Source organism: Heloderma suspectum, chromosome 1 (genome assembly GCF_057233095.1).
Source record: "Heloderma suspectum isolate Gila_16-S chromosome 1, 16-S_ref, whole genome shotgun sequence".
Taxonomy (NCBI): domain Eukaryota; kingdom Metazoa; phylum Chordata; class Lepidosauria; order Squamata; family Helodermatidae; genus Heloderma; species Heloderma suspectum.
Genome location: NC_139458.1, coordinates 403411577 through 403427917, shown reverse-complemented (window position 1 = coordinate 403427917; position 16341 = coordinate 403411577). Strand labels below are relative to the sequence as shown.

General features: G+C 46.2%; 1 protein-coding gene across 3 annotated transcripts in view; it reads right to left on the bottom strand.

Annotated features, from left to right (window-relative positions):
* The window catches only part of RD3 (RD3 regulator of GUCY2D), a 35917-nt gene extending 21080 nt beyond the window's left edge, over positions 1-14837 (bottom strand). Inside the window, exons 1-2 of one of the 3 annotated variants that reach the window (XM_084828871.1) lie at positions 5658-5816; positions 5091-5204 (exon numbers count right to left, since the gene is read on the bottom strand). The gene's annotated coding sequence lies outside the window, so the exon portion shown is untranslated. Of the gene's footprint in view, positions 1-1559; positions 1705-5090; positions 5205-5657; positions 5817-14644 lie in introns of those variants that run through there. The other 2 variants (XM_084828870.1, XM_084828872.1) reach the window with 2 other exon arrangements.
* Between the last annotated feature and the right edge of the window lie 1504 nt (positions 14838-16341).

Genomic DNA, 16341 nt, shown 5'->3' with positions numbered 1-16341 from the left:
CCCAGTGGGGGCCCCTCCCTCAGTGAGTCTACTGTCTTACCAGCTGCTTGTGTGCTAGGCAGAGAGTAGGCAGTGGCATCTACTGCTCCTCCTATTTATTCTATTTTTATTTATTTACAATATTTATCTACCACTCCACATCAAAGATTTCAGAGTGGTGAACAACAAGATAAAAGAATAAATTAATTATTCTTATTAAAACATTTTAAAAGAACAGATTCTGGACTTAATAAACCGCAGCTGGTCACTCAAGGAAGCCCTCTCGAAATAACAATGTCTTCAGGAGGTGCCGAAAGCAACACAATATTGGCTCCTGCCTGACCTCCAAAGGCAGTGAGTTCCACAGGAAGGGGGCCACCACACTGAAGGCTCTTTTCCTGGTGGACTCCAAATGGGCCATAGGTCTATGTGGAACCACCAGGAACATGCCCTCCAATGACCTCAGTGACCGGGCAGGTTGGTAAAGAAGGCAGGGCTCTCTCAGGTATCCTGGTCCCAAGTTGTTTAGGGCTTTATATACTAGCACCTTAAACCTGGCCCGGTAGTGAATAGGCAGCCAGTGCAGTTCCCTCAGCAAAGGAGTTAAATGCTGAAAAGGCGAAGCACCTGACAACAGCCATAGCTGCTGTATTCTGCACTAGCTCCGGCTTCCAAACCAGCCCCACATAGAGTGCATTGCAGTAATCCAGTCCTGAGGTTACTAATGCCTGTACTACTGTGGCCAAGCTACCCCTGCGCAGGAGAGACTGTAGCTGGCGAACCAGCCAAAGGTGATAAAAGGCACTCTGAGCCACAGCAGCCACTTGGGCCTCCAGCAACAATGATGGATCTAGGAGTACCCCCAGACTACGGACCTGATCCTTCAGAGGGAGTGCAACCCCAGCCAGAACAGGCAATGCACCTATCTCCCAGGCTCAAGAACCACTCACCCACAGGGCTTCCATCTTGTCAGGATTCAGCTTCAGTTTATTGGCCCTCATCCAGCCCATTACTGAGTTTAGGCAGTGATCCAGGACTTGCACAGCCTCTCCTGATTCAGATGTCACAGGGAGATAGAGCTGTGTGTCATCAGCATACTGAAACAACACCTAAACAATACTACTGTTCTCTGACCAACGCAAGAGGAGGGTGAACAAGCAGGCTGCAATGGTGAGGAGGAGATCCAGGGGGCACTTCTCAGTAGGCCCCCTGCTTGGGTGTAGGCCCTCAGCAGGTGCTCAGCCATGCTGACCCTGGACGCCACTCTGTGCACTTCTACCCTGTAGCATGCTCATCGCAGAATACATGGGACGACATGGTTTTTTCCCCACCATTCTGAAGAGAGCAGAAACACGCATAGGGGAGCTGAAGCAGTCACTCTTCCCCACAGGATATTTATGCACAGAATTAACACACACAGGGCTTCTTCACAACGGGCTTTTATCTAGGGTTGGTGGAGAATTTCTCCCCGAAACTTCGGGGGGCCGAGCGCCAACGTGTTCGGCCCCCCGAACAAGTTTCGGGGAGAAATCCTCCGAACCCCCCCCGCCCCCCGCACACACCCCCGGGACGGGACTTACCTTCGCCGAATGTCCCTCCCGGCGGCGGGTCCGGCTGGCGGTTCGGCGGGTGTTCGAGCGGGACGGGAGCGGCAGCCGGTCTTTCGACCGGCTGCCGCCGCCGCCATTGCAATAAAAGAAGAAAAAAAAACGCCCCCTGATAGGCTACATAATGATTAACGTAGCCTATCATGGCTAGATTTGCAAAGTCAGCCGTGATAGGCTACGTCAATCGTCACGTAGCCTATCACGGGTGACTTTAAAAAAAAAAAAAGTGTGTACGGATAATGGCGGCCCCCATAGGGAGGCGCCATTCCCGTTCCTTATTTGGTTACTGTAGTCTACGTAAACATTTACGTAGACTACAGCGACTAAATAAGGAACGCGAATGGCGGCTCCCTATGGGGGCCGCCATTAGCGTACGGGCTTTTTTTTTTTTTTTTTAAGTCACCCGTGATAGGCTACGTGACGACTGACGTAGCCTATCACGGCTGACTTTGCAGATCTAGCTGTGATAGGCTACGTGAATCGTCACGTAGCCTATCAGGGGGCGTTTGTTTTGTTTTTTTGTAAAACTTTCGCGTTCGCGGCCGGGCAAGGCGGGAAGCCTCCCCCCTGGCCTGAATTTCGGCCGGGCCGAGGCGGGAAGCCTCCCCCCCCCCCGGCCGGAACTTCGCGGGGGGACCAGCGAAGCGCCTCCCCCCCACCACGAACGTCCTTCGAGGACAGGTAAGGGACTTTCGTCCACCCCTACTTTTATCCTGCGATTGAGATTGCTCTTTCATGGAAGTTTGCGGGCTCTTTACATGACGCAGTGATCCTCCAAGGCATCTCCTGCACTAAATGCCCTTTGTTCCGTTTTTAAGTAGATCGCAGATAATGAGCTATCAAATTACCCTGTTGTGTTCCACTTCAGTTCCCTCCATGAAAAGAGGAAAAGTGGCAAGAGGAGTGAGATCAATGAAAGATAATGGAAGACTCAGATACGGGGAGAAGGAGGGGGGAAAGGAAGCGGGTGAAAAAGGGAGTCATTGTGATCCTGCATTTAAAACGGAAGCAGAAAGCCCCATTTTAAATGCAGGCTTTTAGGCTGGTGTAGAGATGCCCACAATGTCATTATCTGTTACAGTGCAGAGGTTGGTACATGCTGGTCTCTGATGTAGTGGCTATGAGGCAGTGATCTTAGGGTCTGCTAGTGTTTTGAGATTATGTTCTTAGGTGTATGATTGAAAAGCAGGTTAAACCTGTCTAAATAAATAGAATACAGTGATGGGGGGTGGAAAGTTTTCCATTGCTATATTTTCCCCATGGAATTTTTTTCCATTTTTAGAAATGTATTGTTTCACAAAGTTAATTAGTAACATAAGAAATGGTTGCAACACCATTCAAATTGGGCAACTGGAATGGATAAAAAACCCACTCAAATCTAACATCAAAGCTGGGGAAGCATATATACTTCCACGCACAGTTCTTATTTCGATAAAAATAATTTCCAAGTAAAGCTTTGAATTTGTTTGACTATAGCATTAAAAAACAGCAAGTGTGCTTTATTGAGTTTTTCTCCTAATCAATCAACTACTTCTGGCTGTTAGAAAGATTTGGGATATTTATGTAAGGCATAAAAATTAGCACAATATACTCCTTCTCTTTTCTTTTCTTTTTTGCTAAACATAGAATTCAAATAAAATGTGAAATCAAATCTAAATGGATTCAGCACAGTGGAAAAATGTCTAGTATTGTTTTCCCCAGAAAACTCACATCACTGATGACACAACACAAAAACATATGTCTGCAGGCTTTCTTCTGTTATGTTAATGGCTTGGTAAAGAAGGAGGACTTTGAAATGGTTGCACATATGTTAATAGCAGCTGGCATAACCATTGCTTATAAATGGAAGAAAACTAACCCTCCATGGCTTGATGAGTGGATTAAAAGGTGACAGGAAGTCCCCAACCTTTTGGGGTTGGTTGGCACATTTGGAATGTTGATAGCGTGTTGTCAGAACGCTCACGAAATGGCTGCAATGGGGGTTTGCCCATTCATAAAATGGCTGCCACGTTGGGTGTGGCCAGTCAGAAAACATTCATTTCACAGAAGGCAAAGTGGTGAGACCAAAAGAAAAGTAACTTGCCCAAGAACCTAAGTACAAGTCAGAGGTGGGGTCTGAGACCCAAAACATAAAACCACACTTTGGAACCCAAATAAAAGGGGCACTGGAGGGCAGCCCTTCATTCTGCAGCATGCCTGCCTCCTAGTTAAAAAGCAATTAATTAAAAAAAAAACTCTTAGAGCGCAATCCTATGGTCGCTAGACAGCAGCTAGATGGCCACAGGATCGTTCAGTTTTCAGGAAACGACCTTGGAGCCCAAGCTTCGAGGTCAGATCCCAGAAAACTACCTCCCCACCCCCGCTTCTGCCACCTCGTAGGCAGTGCCTCAGAAGAGCAGCGCAGAGTGGGCAAAAGGGTGCTCCCGGGGGCAGGGAGCGCGGAAGTACTGGTAGATGCTTCCTATGCATCATCTGGCCTCCCCGCCCCACTCCAATGTCCCACAGCTAGACAGCCAAAATCGGCCATCTAGCTACAAATGCATGGTGGCCAGAGCACAGAGGAGAAAATCCCCTCCACGCTCCGCCAACCCCGCATTGTATAGGTGGTTGCCTCCAAGTTTGGAGACTGTCGCCTATCCCCATAGGATTACTCCCATAAGAAATAAAATAAAAATCAGGAGGGGCAGGAAACCTGGCAGGCATTAAGAGGTGTCATTGGGCATCACATTAGAGACCCTATATGATCAAATTAACTAACACAGTTCGGAAAGGGAGACAACAGGAAAATAATTTCATAGAAAAGTGGAGTCTGTTCATTTCCTTTTGAAATAAGATCCAGGATAATATTAATCCATATGTATTGCTGGGTATGACTGAATGTTGTTTAAATTTGGGAGGCAGATTTGGAATAGGGAACTTATGGCCAGGTAATGCATTAAAAGCACGCGTACACACACACACACACACACTGCCATTTCTTCATTCCAAATTCTCCCCCTCCCCAAAGTTGCTTTTGCCTTAGGATCATTATCACACTTTTGTCACAGGTGAATTATTAGTGCAATGGGTAGCCATGTTGTCAGCAATGGCTGCAAATTGCAATAAAGATTATGTACCAGTTCTATTACAGCACAAGCCCATTAACCAGAAGCTATATAGACTGGAGTAGATAAAGCTGGTGGTTCGAAGAAGCAACAATGCAAGTCAGAAACTCACCATTTCAAATCTCATCTCAGCCATGAACTCACTAGAGAAGAAACAATTATCTCAGCCCCCTGTCCGCAATATGAGGATAATATTGCTGGTAGACTGCTGTGAAGATTACGGAGATACAGGGTGCTTCCAAATTTAGAGATGTGAAGGCTTGGTGGAAAAAACTGAGGGGGAAATGGAAAGTTTTAGAACTGTTTACAACTGTTTTCCCCCAAATTTTCCAAAAATCCCTGAGGGAAATGGTTGCCTCTCCCATTTTTTTTATCCCCCCCTCAACACACACACACGTACGTTTTTTCTCTTTTTTCCAGGCCTTCACATCTTTGTTTGAGAAGGAGGAGCTGTAGTGCTAACAGTCAGAAGGCCCTGTGTAGTTATTCTTTATTTTCTTCTTTAACTAATGTTCTGCGGTAAGAAAAAAAGACAGAAAAGGCAGTGGTAAAACACAGGAGGATTACAAGTGCATAATAGCGTCATCTGGACCCCCCATAAAATTTAGCAAATGAAGCAGGGTGATTTCACATTAAAAGCTTCACCTGGAAGCACCCATAATGCATTACTTGCTCTGAAATCCTGAAACATGCCATATAGTGCTAATTATCATAGATCTAAAACACTGAAGGAAATAAGGTTGGCTTAAAAAAAATGACTTGGAACAAAGAAAAATGCCTGATACCAAGACAAATCATTGATCTATCAGTCATTATCTCCTATACTGACTGGCAGCAACTTCCAGGGCTTCAGATAGAAGTCCTTTACAGCCCTACCTAGAAAAGTAGGGATTGAAGCAGGGCTGGCCCAATACAATTTACTCCCTGAGACAAAGAACAAGATGATACTCCCGCCCATTCCACTTACAAAACTTGACTGGGGTAGCAGATTAATCTGTCTTCAGCACAAAGTGCCTCCACTTTGCATTTGAAGGCAGCAGACCAACTTCAGGGATGCAGAACAGGCCACACGGCACACAGGTCTCTCTTCCAACAACTTGCTGCTGCCTCCCAGCATCTGCCACCCAAGTAGACTGCTTCACTCTGCCTGAGGGTAGGGCTGGCCCTGGATTGAACTTGGGCACTCTGCATGCAAAGCACCTGCTCTAGCACTGAGCTCTGTCCGCTTCCCAAAACTTGCTAATAAACCATGGTTCTGACATAGCAAAAATCTGAAGAGATTCAAGACTAACAACCTGTTCTTTTTTATGTTAAAACTCATTACATCACAAAATGCTGTGCTGGTATCATCTTAAAGATCTATGGTAATACTTCTACTGCCATGGATTTGGGAGTTAAACCTAAAGATACACGATTGACTCATCCACATGTAATACTCAATTATTGCATTATAATCTGCGGCAACAAAGTGGTGAGTCAAAGTTTCAAATTTAGCTCTCAAATCTTTTGTATTATGTGTGTGGGGGGGTTAAAGCACATGTATCTATACTGTTATTTGAAAATACCATATTCTGTTGGTGTACAACACATTCCTTGTGTAGAATATTCTAGGCTTCTTTATCATAGAGTTACTCAGATATTACTGAAATGATTAATGATAGTACTCATGTCAAAACAGATACTGAGCAAGGTGCAGACTATGCAATGTCAGAGATCCTCTCTGTTGGAACCATGCCTTTTACTTGCCTTTTAAATCTGAAATGGCTGCTGACTTGGCAATACCTGTCTGAACATACCCTGGCTTAAACTGCAATTGTTTTTGTTAATTACCAATTAAAGTTGAATAGATAAGACCTGTTCACACAAACAAAATCTGTTCCCACAGCACCAAAAATGTACAGTTGTTAAGGAGGTGGTATCTTCTGCTGGTACAACTTCTTTTTCGGAAGGAATACCGCCTTCCCTATATACCCAGCTGACCTTTAAGATCTTCAGAGGAGGCCTTGCTGGTCATTCCACAACCAACAGAATGTCACCACGTAATTTCTTGAAGACGTGTCTTCTCAGTGGTGGCACCCACCCTCTGGAACACCCTTCCCCGTTCATTTCAGGAGGCAGGAAATGTGGTATGTTTTAAATGTCTCCTGAAAATGCACTGGTTTGCCCAGGCTTTCTCTGGCTTGTCATTAATTGCTCATATGCTTCTCTATCTTAGTGTTCCCTGTTGAATTGTTATTGTACTTGAAATTGTTTAATAGTATATTTTAAACATGATATTTAATATTTACATATAAACCGCTTAGATATATTATATTGATATGTAAGTATTATTAATAACCAATTAATTCAGGTTTAAAGGCAGCTGAGAAATAATTCTAGTTTTAGATAGATTTTCCACATCTTCTCCAAAGACACAACAGAAACAAGCTGACAACAATTTCCATATGATGACTTAGCATCATCACAGCTATCATGTAAAGTGCCGGTCATCATACCATTTTGGTACATACCATGGTGTTTCTCTAACTACCTCTTCCAGAACGTAGCTGACATTGGAGAGGTAATTCTCTGTGCCAGGTGCCAGCAAGACATAATAACTTATGTTACATATTATGGCCACGGTGGGGTTACGGCATTAAGAGAGCAACCCTATGGCCCCTAGAAAGTGTCTGGGGGGGCCATAGGATAGTTAGCTTCCTGGCTCTGAGACTGGAGACAGTGCTCTGACCTCGGACCCAGGAGTCCAAGCTCCCTGCACCCTCCCCCTTGCAACCGGACAGACAGAACCTTGCCGGCTGCCTCTCCAAGCTCACAAAAGCAACCTCAGAGAGGATGGAAAGGGGGCGTTCCTGTAAGCGGGCAGAGGAGGAGACTGGGGAAGTGGACACTTCCCCCCTGCTCTGCAGAGCTCTAGGCAAAAACGCCCATCTAGCAAAAACAAAGAGTGGAAGAAGTGCAGAGGCGACAATCAGCCTCATGCGTCTCTTGCTCTGCACAGGATGCTATCACCCTCCAAGTTCAGAGGCTGATGGGTGTCTGGATAGGACTGCGCCCTAAGCAGAAACCATTTCTGGCAGACTGTGCATGACATTTCTAACATGCACTTCAGCTCGCATAAAACAAGTTAACCACAGAAAACATCATGGCACTGGACAATCAAGCACTTCAAAGAAATGTAACCTGACAGCGTTCTCATTGACTGCGCAGTTCTAGTGTTAAATCTGAAACAGCCATCTCACCTTGGTTTGTATGTTTCTCTTATAACCATGCATTATTGTAGGGCATCTTCCTGGTGTCCAAGCTGGGACACTGCATGGTACAAACAAGCTGGGGCACACTGTAAGTCACAGGGGTCCCAAAACATTTTGGGTCAGTGGGCATATGTGGAATTTTGAGGGTGTGTTATGGGCACTCCCACAAAATGGCTGCAAAGGGGGGAGTTGTCCAGTCATAAAATGGCTACCACGATGGGCATGGCCAGTCACAAAACATTCATTTCCCAGAAGGCAAACTGGTGAGACTAAAAGAAAAGTAACTTGCCTAAGAACCAAGGCAGGGGTGGGATGTGAGAACCCAAATAAAAATGGCACTGGAGGGCAGCACTTCCCTTTGCAGCATGCCTGACTCCCAGTTTTAAAAAAATAAAAAAATCTAAAGATATCAGACAAAAATCAGGATGGGTAGGGAGCATGGTGCCCATCAAGAGAGGTGTCCGTGGGGCACATTGGTCCACAAGCACAGCATTGGAGACCCCAGCTGAAAAGTAAAAAGTCTCCTAGGATCAGTACTTTGTGTGAAAGGGATGAGAAAGAAATGAGGAATCCAACTCTTTCCAGCCCCCTCTGTGGTAGAGCCCAGGAGAAAGATAGCAACCAAGTGGCAAGATCAAGGTCCCCTCGCCACTAACATTTTGCAAAGTAGGGCTAAGGATTCTAACATGCGAGCCATAAATAAAACAAGAAAAAAAAACCTCCACAGATGCACCCTTTTAATGAAGAGAATTGGAACAACTGCCTCAGATTTGTGTCCAGTCTGACAAAGAATTAATTTGCTTTTCTGGATCGCTTAGATTTTAAATGTGAAGAAAAGCAGAAGTGTCCAGAATCATCTGCAGACCATTCCATGACCCAGTTATGCCAAAGTACTTTGATTTAAATACATTTAATCCCTTTGTAGTCAATGAGATTAAATCAGCTTAACACCCAAGTCCATGACATATGATGGGCTAAAGAGAATTCAAGCCATGCACTCCAAATTCACTAAATTGTGGCTTATCACCAACCCCAAGATCCCCTGCTGGAAGGCCTTAAGCCACAGGGTGTTAGTTACTTGGACTCCTTCATTTGAGGGGCAAACAGTCCTGGGCCCAGTGCTCTTCAACATTTTTATTAATGACTTGGAGGAGGAGGTGCAGGGAATGCTGATCAAATTTGAAGATGACACAAAATTGGGCGGGATAGCTAATATTTTGGAAGACAGAAACAAAATTCAAAGTGATCTTGATAGACTGGAGCGCTGGGCAGAAAACAACAGAATGACATTTAATAGGCATAAATGCCAAGTTCTGCACCTAGGAAAAAGAAACCAAATGCACAGTTACAAGATGGGGCATACGTGGCTCAACAATACTACAAGCGAGAAAGATCTTGGAATTCTTGTCGATCACAAGCTGAATATGAGCCAACAATGTGATGTGGCTGCAAAAAAGGCAAATGCTCTTTTGGGCTGCATTCATAGAAGCATAGCTTCCAAATCCCGGGAAGTACTAGTTCCCCTCTACTCAGCACTGGTTAGGCCTCATCTAGAGTACTGTGTCCAGTTCTGGGCACCACATTTTAAGAAGGATGCAGACAAACTGGAGAGGGTTCAGAGGAGGGCAACAAAGATGATCAGAGGACTGGAAACAAAGCCCTATGAAGAGAGACTGAAAGAACTGGGCATGTTTAGCCTTGAGAAGAGAAGACTGAGGGGAGATATGATAGCGCTCTTCAAGTACTTGAAAGGTTGTCACAGAGAAGAAGGCCAGGATCTCTTCTTGATCATCCCAGAGTGCAGGACACGGAATAATGGGCTCAAGTTATCAGGAAAAACTTCCTGACTCTTAGAGCAATACGACAATGGAACCAATTCCCTAGGGAGGTGGTGGGCTCTCCCACACTGGAGGCCTTCAAGACGAGGCTGGACAGCCATCTGTTGGGGATGCTCTGACTTGGATTCCTGCATTGAGCAGGGGGTTGGACTCGATGGCCTTGTAGGCCCCTTCCAATCCTACTATTCTATGATTCTATGAAACTGCATTTCATACATTTTTGTTTGTTAAGGAAAGTGCCAGGGTGTGCATATGCATAATTCTTACTCCACCTGTTATTTTTGCACTCCAAAACCCTCCCCGCATCTGCGTTTCACCCTGCAGGGTTCTAGATGCATATTTGTCCTTGCGCAAGTCTGGAAACCAGTGTGATAAATATGTAGGCATGAGCAAGCATGCGACATTCGAAGTCATGGAGGTTCTTCACATTTCCCCTCGAAGCTTGGTTCACCTCATTCACATTCCCAAACACGAACATCTTTTTTTATGATCAGGAAAAATCCACACCCAAAGCCAAAAATGCATAAGCTAAAGCTTGAAAGCATGCATTTGGCGGGGGAAGTGTGCACTTTCAAATGTGAACGCAAATTTGGAAAATTGCAAAAATTTCCCAAGGATCGCGCTCCTGCTCACATTTGGGCTTTGCATGACTTGTGAACAGGAACAAAATTCTTGAACATCCCTAGATAAAAGTACCTGGAGGAGAACCTGAGGTCATCATATGAAACTGAATGGTGGGAGATTCAGGACGGATTAAGAGGAAGTACTTCTTCATACAGCAGGTAGTTAAACTATGGAATTCTCTCTACCACAAGATATAGTGATGGCCACCAACTGGGATGGGTCTGAAAGGTTCACGGAGGATAAGGCCATCAATGGCTACTAGTTGGGATGGCTGTATCTACCTCCAGTATCAGAGGCAGTATGCCTCTGAATGCCAGATGCTGGAGAACACAAGTGGGAGGGTGCTGCTGCATTCATGTCCTACATATGGGCTTCCCATAGGCAGCCGGGTGGGAACAGAACGCTGGACTAGAGAGGCGTTTGGTCTGATTCAGCATGGTCCTTCTTATATTCTCACGAAGGCACAGGAGGCACACTACCTATGCCACTCCAGTAACCATAGATAGAGAAATCATGCTGGTAATGCAAACAATCAGGGGACCTTTGCTGGGGAAGCAACAGCGTCATTACACTTCCGGCATGCCATTGCTGCATAATGACAATGCTGGAGCTATGCACCAAAAAGCCACAGAGTAATGGCTCCCATGCCACTGTGGTAATGTACCAGTTCACTGACAGCTCCAGTCATCTGCTGATTCTGGATGCTCCTTCTCCCCCACCTGCTGCAGGTGGAACATAGGAAACTGCCTTATATAAAATCAAACCATTGGCCAATCTAGCTGATTACTGTCTACGCTGACTGGCAAAGGCTCTCCACACTTTCAGAAAGGGAATCTTCCTTAGCCTTACCTGGGGTTGCCAGGGATTAAACCTAGGATCATTTGCATGCAAAGCATGTGCTCTACAACTGAGCTATAGGCCCTCCCCCTGGGTGCTGACATATCTCCCACTGAAATCAGCACAATTCAAAAAGCACTTAACTGTGGCCTGATTGTGCCCTGCCTTCTCTCTCTCTTGTTTTGTAATACGCAGAAAAATGAGACAATTTCAGACCAACTAATTTCTAAATAGTTCTTTATGTATCAAGCCAATATTGCCCCTTTAGGCTTGACAAAACACGTAATACAGCCTTCCTCAACCCAGGTCCCCCCAGATGATTTGGACTACAACCCCATCATCCCTGCCCATCGGCCCATGTTGGCAGGGGCTTATGTAGGTTGTAGTCCCAAACAGCTGGAGGGCCCAGGATGGAGAAGGCCAATTGTGACCAGAGCTAAAGCCAGTTCATTCCACTTCCACCAACTCCCCTCTTCACAGTACACACAGATTATCCTCACTTATTGCCATCTTACTGCAGCCTTCCCCAACCTGGGTCCCTCCAGATGTGCTGGCTGGGGATGATATGAGTTGTAGTCCAACACATCTGGAAGTTGGGGAAGGCTGTCTTACTGCATGCACTCCATGATCTCTTGTAGCGCAGTGACCTGGCTAACACAGGACAAGCAAAACTTTTCTATCATCAATTTAAACCAAATACCTTCCTCTAAAAATAAAAAATTAAGTAGAGTTCTCCACCATCAAAACTTCATGTAATTTCAATGCTTTGTTTTTCCACTGAATATGACAGCCATTAAATATGACAGTTTCTCAATGCAGATGATATTTTAAGGCTATGTAATGAAGAGAGCTGTTTTTCTTGACAACATGACGAATCATTGCTAGTTTGCAACATTCTCAAGAAAACACTGGCTGAACCAAGAGATTCCTATAAATAGCTTTACAATAATGCTGTTAGAACTGAGCACCTTTTCTACAGGGAACAGCCATGATTAAAATCGTATCTGAAACCCCATTTTAAATCTGCAATTAATGAATTCAAGAATTAACAATACTAAGAGACAGACTGCAACAACAACAAAAACATTTTTGAAGATAATACACAATCCATTCATTTTTTAAATGGACTTATTCACATTTCTTTCATACAACAAATGCTAGTTCATTATCAAATTCAACATACAAGCAAAAAATTAGAGAGAGCTGGTGCAATCCTCAGGATCATATTGAAGTTTGCCCTGGGAATTATGGCTTCACCATTAAGGATCTTTGGATACATTCTGTCTCTGGCTCAATGCCCCTTCATTCAAATATGAATAATAGAGATTTGCTGCATAGAGATGAGAAGAGAGAAGAGACATGGGGTATAAGGGTTTTTGCACACATGCAGCTTATACTTTGCACACTGCTATATATATCCCCAGAACATATGGTTAGTGTTTAAGGTTCAGCAGTGCTAAAATTAATGAAGGTGGGGAGAAGAGGGTACATGGAATCAGTAATCCCTCCAAGGTGTTAGACAATAAAAACTGACAGCACCAGCCATATGTTTCAATGCAGGACAAGTATTTTCTCTCCCATCCTTAGCATGCTTAGGACTCAATCTGGAAGGCTATTCTTGCTCACAAGTCTGCTTCCACGAGTTGAATAATGGATCAGGAAAACTAGAGGACACTACAGTGGCAGTCCCATGGCCACCTCCCATGCCTTGGAAATTTGCACTGGGGCTGTTTGCATGTAACGCTCAGTCACCATGGGTTCATTTCCTATGCTTACCGGAGGCACCAGCCACCATTTTTAATATGCAGGTGATGCACTCGAAGCTTGCCATGTCATGTGATCCCAGCATCATGGGTGGTCTGAGGGGGTAGACAACCCTAAAATAACCCATAGCTTGTTTTAGGGTTATTTGAGGGTTGTCTACCCCCTCAAACCACCCATGATGCTGGGATCACATGACACGGCAAGCTTCGAGTGCATCACCTGCATATTCAAAATGGTGGCTGGTGCCTCCGCTAAGCAACCCATAGCTTGTTTTAGGGTTATTTGAGGGTTCTCTACCCCTTAAACAACCCACAACGCTGGGCTTGCATGACACAGTAAGCAGAGTCATTTGCAGGTGCCTGGCACAATACGACAGCTCTTTCAACTAAATTAAGCCATGGTGGGCTGTCGTGTCGTGTGAACTGGGGCACTGAATCAGTACACTGGTCTATCTAGCTCAGTATCATCTGCACTGACTGGCAACCGTTCTCCAGAGTTTTGCTCAGGATTCCTTCCTAGCCCTACCTGGAGATGCGAGGGATCGAACCTGGGACCTTCTACTTGTAAAGCATGTGCTCTACCACTGGGCTACAGCCCTTTCCCACTCATTCTCCTCCTCCTACTCGTTATCTATATAAAGGCACTTGGACTTTGCTGACTCAGGTTACAATTTTATACCCAGTTACTTGGGATTACGCCCCACTGAACTCAATGGGACACTTCTGAGTAGGCACCTATGGGATTGCTCTGTCAATTGCTCAAGCAACATGGCTAGCGTCCTTCCAGCACCGCTTGCAGAACATCAGTTTTCTACACAAACGCGCACACCGTCTAAATAAAGGGATTACTACTAGTAGGAAAGTTCGGAGGGGGAAAGGGAGGGGGGTTTGATTTTCTTTTTTACATCGGACAGTCTAAAGGTGCAATGCGAACTTCCCCTCATAATAGTACTTATCAGTCCAAACAGAGAGGAAAAAAAAGAAAACGGAGAGCGCGAAAGGAGATGCACCCCTGTGTGAATCTCCCCTCCCTTTCACACATTAAACCACCCTCGAACCGGGGAAACCAAGAACCAGGGGTGCACCTGCGCACCTTGGATAGCTCCTTTCGAGTTCTGGCTGGTGCTGACTGAAACCCGGAGCGGATTCACCGCCCCACTGGCGTCGGAGCCACCAGCCTGCGCTGACAGAGCATCAACTCCGCTTGCAGAAGAACAACGCGTGTCTATCTATTATACAGAATAGACACACACACGCTTCATTCATTACTATCTTTGGAATCCGCCGGCTTCACCGCAGACACGTCGACCCCCAAACAGTTCCGAAACGACGACCGAAACGCCACCGACTTCCAAGGAGACCCCCTGCCAAAGCGGCGTCTCTCCACGGATCGCGCACCGCCCCACAGACAAACGGAGGAGCCCCAACTGGTACTGGCAGCTAACGCGGCGCGCTTTGCTAACGCGGGCCGCCCACCGAGGCCCCCTGCGGTCTGTTTAAGAGGTCCGGGGGCGGGCGAGGAGACAGAGCGACCCCGAACTGGAGCGCCGCGCCCAGCCGGCGGAGACCTGGGCTTCGCGCGCCCCTCTTTCCCGAACTTCGCGCGGCTTCCGAGAGGCAACTTGACGCCCCTTTACTCACCCGGTGGTGTCTCGCCGGGCTGGCAAGGGCCGCGGAGGAGCCCGGCTCGGCAAAGGGAGCAAGAGGGGAAGAGCCAGCCCGCTTTGCCGGGGCGAGGGGGCCGCGCCGCAGCAGCCAAGTTACGCACGGGAGACGCGCGCAGCCCTTCCTCCCCGACGCCCGCCCGGGACTCGCCGCCAGCCGGGACTCGCCTGCAGAATCAGGGCGTGCGCCGAATTATTTTCCCTGAAAAGCCCCCGCCCTCCCGGCTCCTGATTGGCGGTTGCTATGGGGACCACGCTAAGCCTCTTTTTTGCCTGTGGCGGGAGGGGACGCGGTTCAGCCGGAGGCAGCTGCGAGGGTGGACGGCGCGAAGCCCTTCGGCCTTGGGTCGATGCAATAAATACTTTCACGTGGCTGGGCTGGGTTTAAAAGTTGCTTTTAACATTCGCTTGTTTGAGGCCTTCCCTTTCCTGAGTTGCTGTAAGCTGGCTGGGTGGGTTCCAGAAAGAGGGGTGTAGAAATGCAATAAATAGATAAATAGTTTGAAGGGCCTGCAAAGCGAAGCATAGGAGATATAGTGCAACTCTTGGGAAACGGGAAGGGCGAGGGACGGGGTGGAGTGGAAAGGAAGTTCTCACTGAACTTTAGAGAACCTGCAAAGGATGTTGCCAGCATCGCAACCCTAATCCTTTGAACAACACTTGTAGTTTTTGCAAAATGTGTGGCAGTGCTGTTGTTTTGGCCTCAGAAGAACCCACATAAGTATTTGTCTAATTTTTCAAATGGAGGAATCGAGGCTATGCAATTACAGCATACTGGACTACATAATCGGGTCTGTCGCGGCAGAGAGAGTTTAAGCCTGCTCATTGAACCACAGTGGCTCTGTTTGCATTGCTGTACGTGGATTTGTAGCCTATCCTTTGCTAGAGCCTAAAGTAACAAATGCTTATTTTATTTATTTATTTATTTATTTATTTCATTTCTATACCGCCCAATAGCCGAAGCTCTCTGGGCGGTTCACAAAAATTAAATCCAAGCAACACACAATAAAACAATTTAAAATATACAGAACATTAAAACCACAATATAACAATACAACCACAATAAAACCTAGCAGTAGTGCAGGAGTTTAAAATACAGATTTAAAACAGCAAAGATAAAAATTTAGAATGCTAAAATGCCTGGGAAAATAAAAAGGTCTTCACCTGGCGCTGAAATGAATACAATGTAGGCGCCAGGCGAACCTCACTAGGGAGCTCATTCCAGAGCCGGGGTGCCACAGCAGAAAAAGCCCTCCTCCTAGTAGCCACCTGCCTTACTACCTTTGGCAGGGGTCACGGAGAAGGGCCGCTGATGATCTTAAGGTCTGGGCAGGCACATATGGGAGGAGGCGATCCTTCAGGTAACCTGGCCCCAAGCCGTTAAGGGCTTTGAATGTTAACACCAGCACTTTGAATCGGGCCCGGAAATGGACTGGCAGCCAGTGCAGCTGGAAAAGTACTGGCGTAATATGAGCTCGCAGGCCAGTCCCTGTTAACAATCTTGCTGCCCTATTTTGGACCAGCTGAAGTTTCCGGACCGTTTTCAAAGGCAGCCCCACGTATAACGCATTGCAGTAATCCAGACGAGAAGTTATCAGAGCATGGATAACTGTAGCTAGGCTATCTCTGTCCAGATAAGGGCGTAGTTGGTATACCAGCCTAAGCTGATAAAAA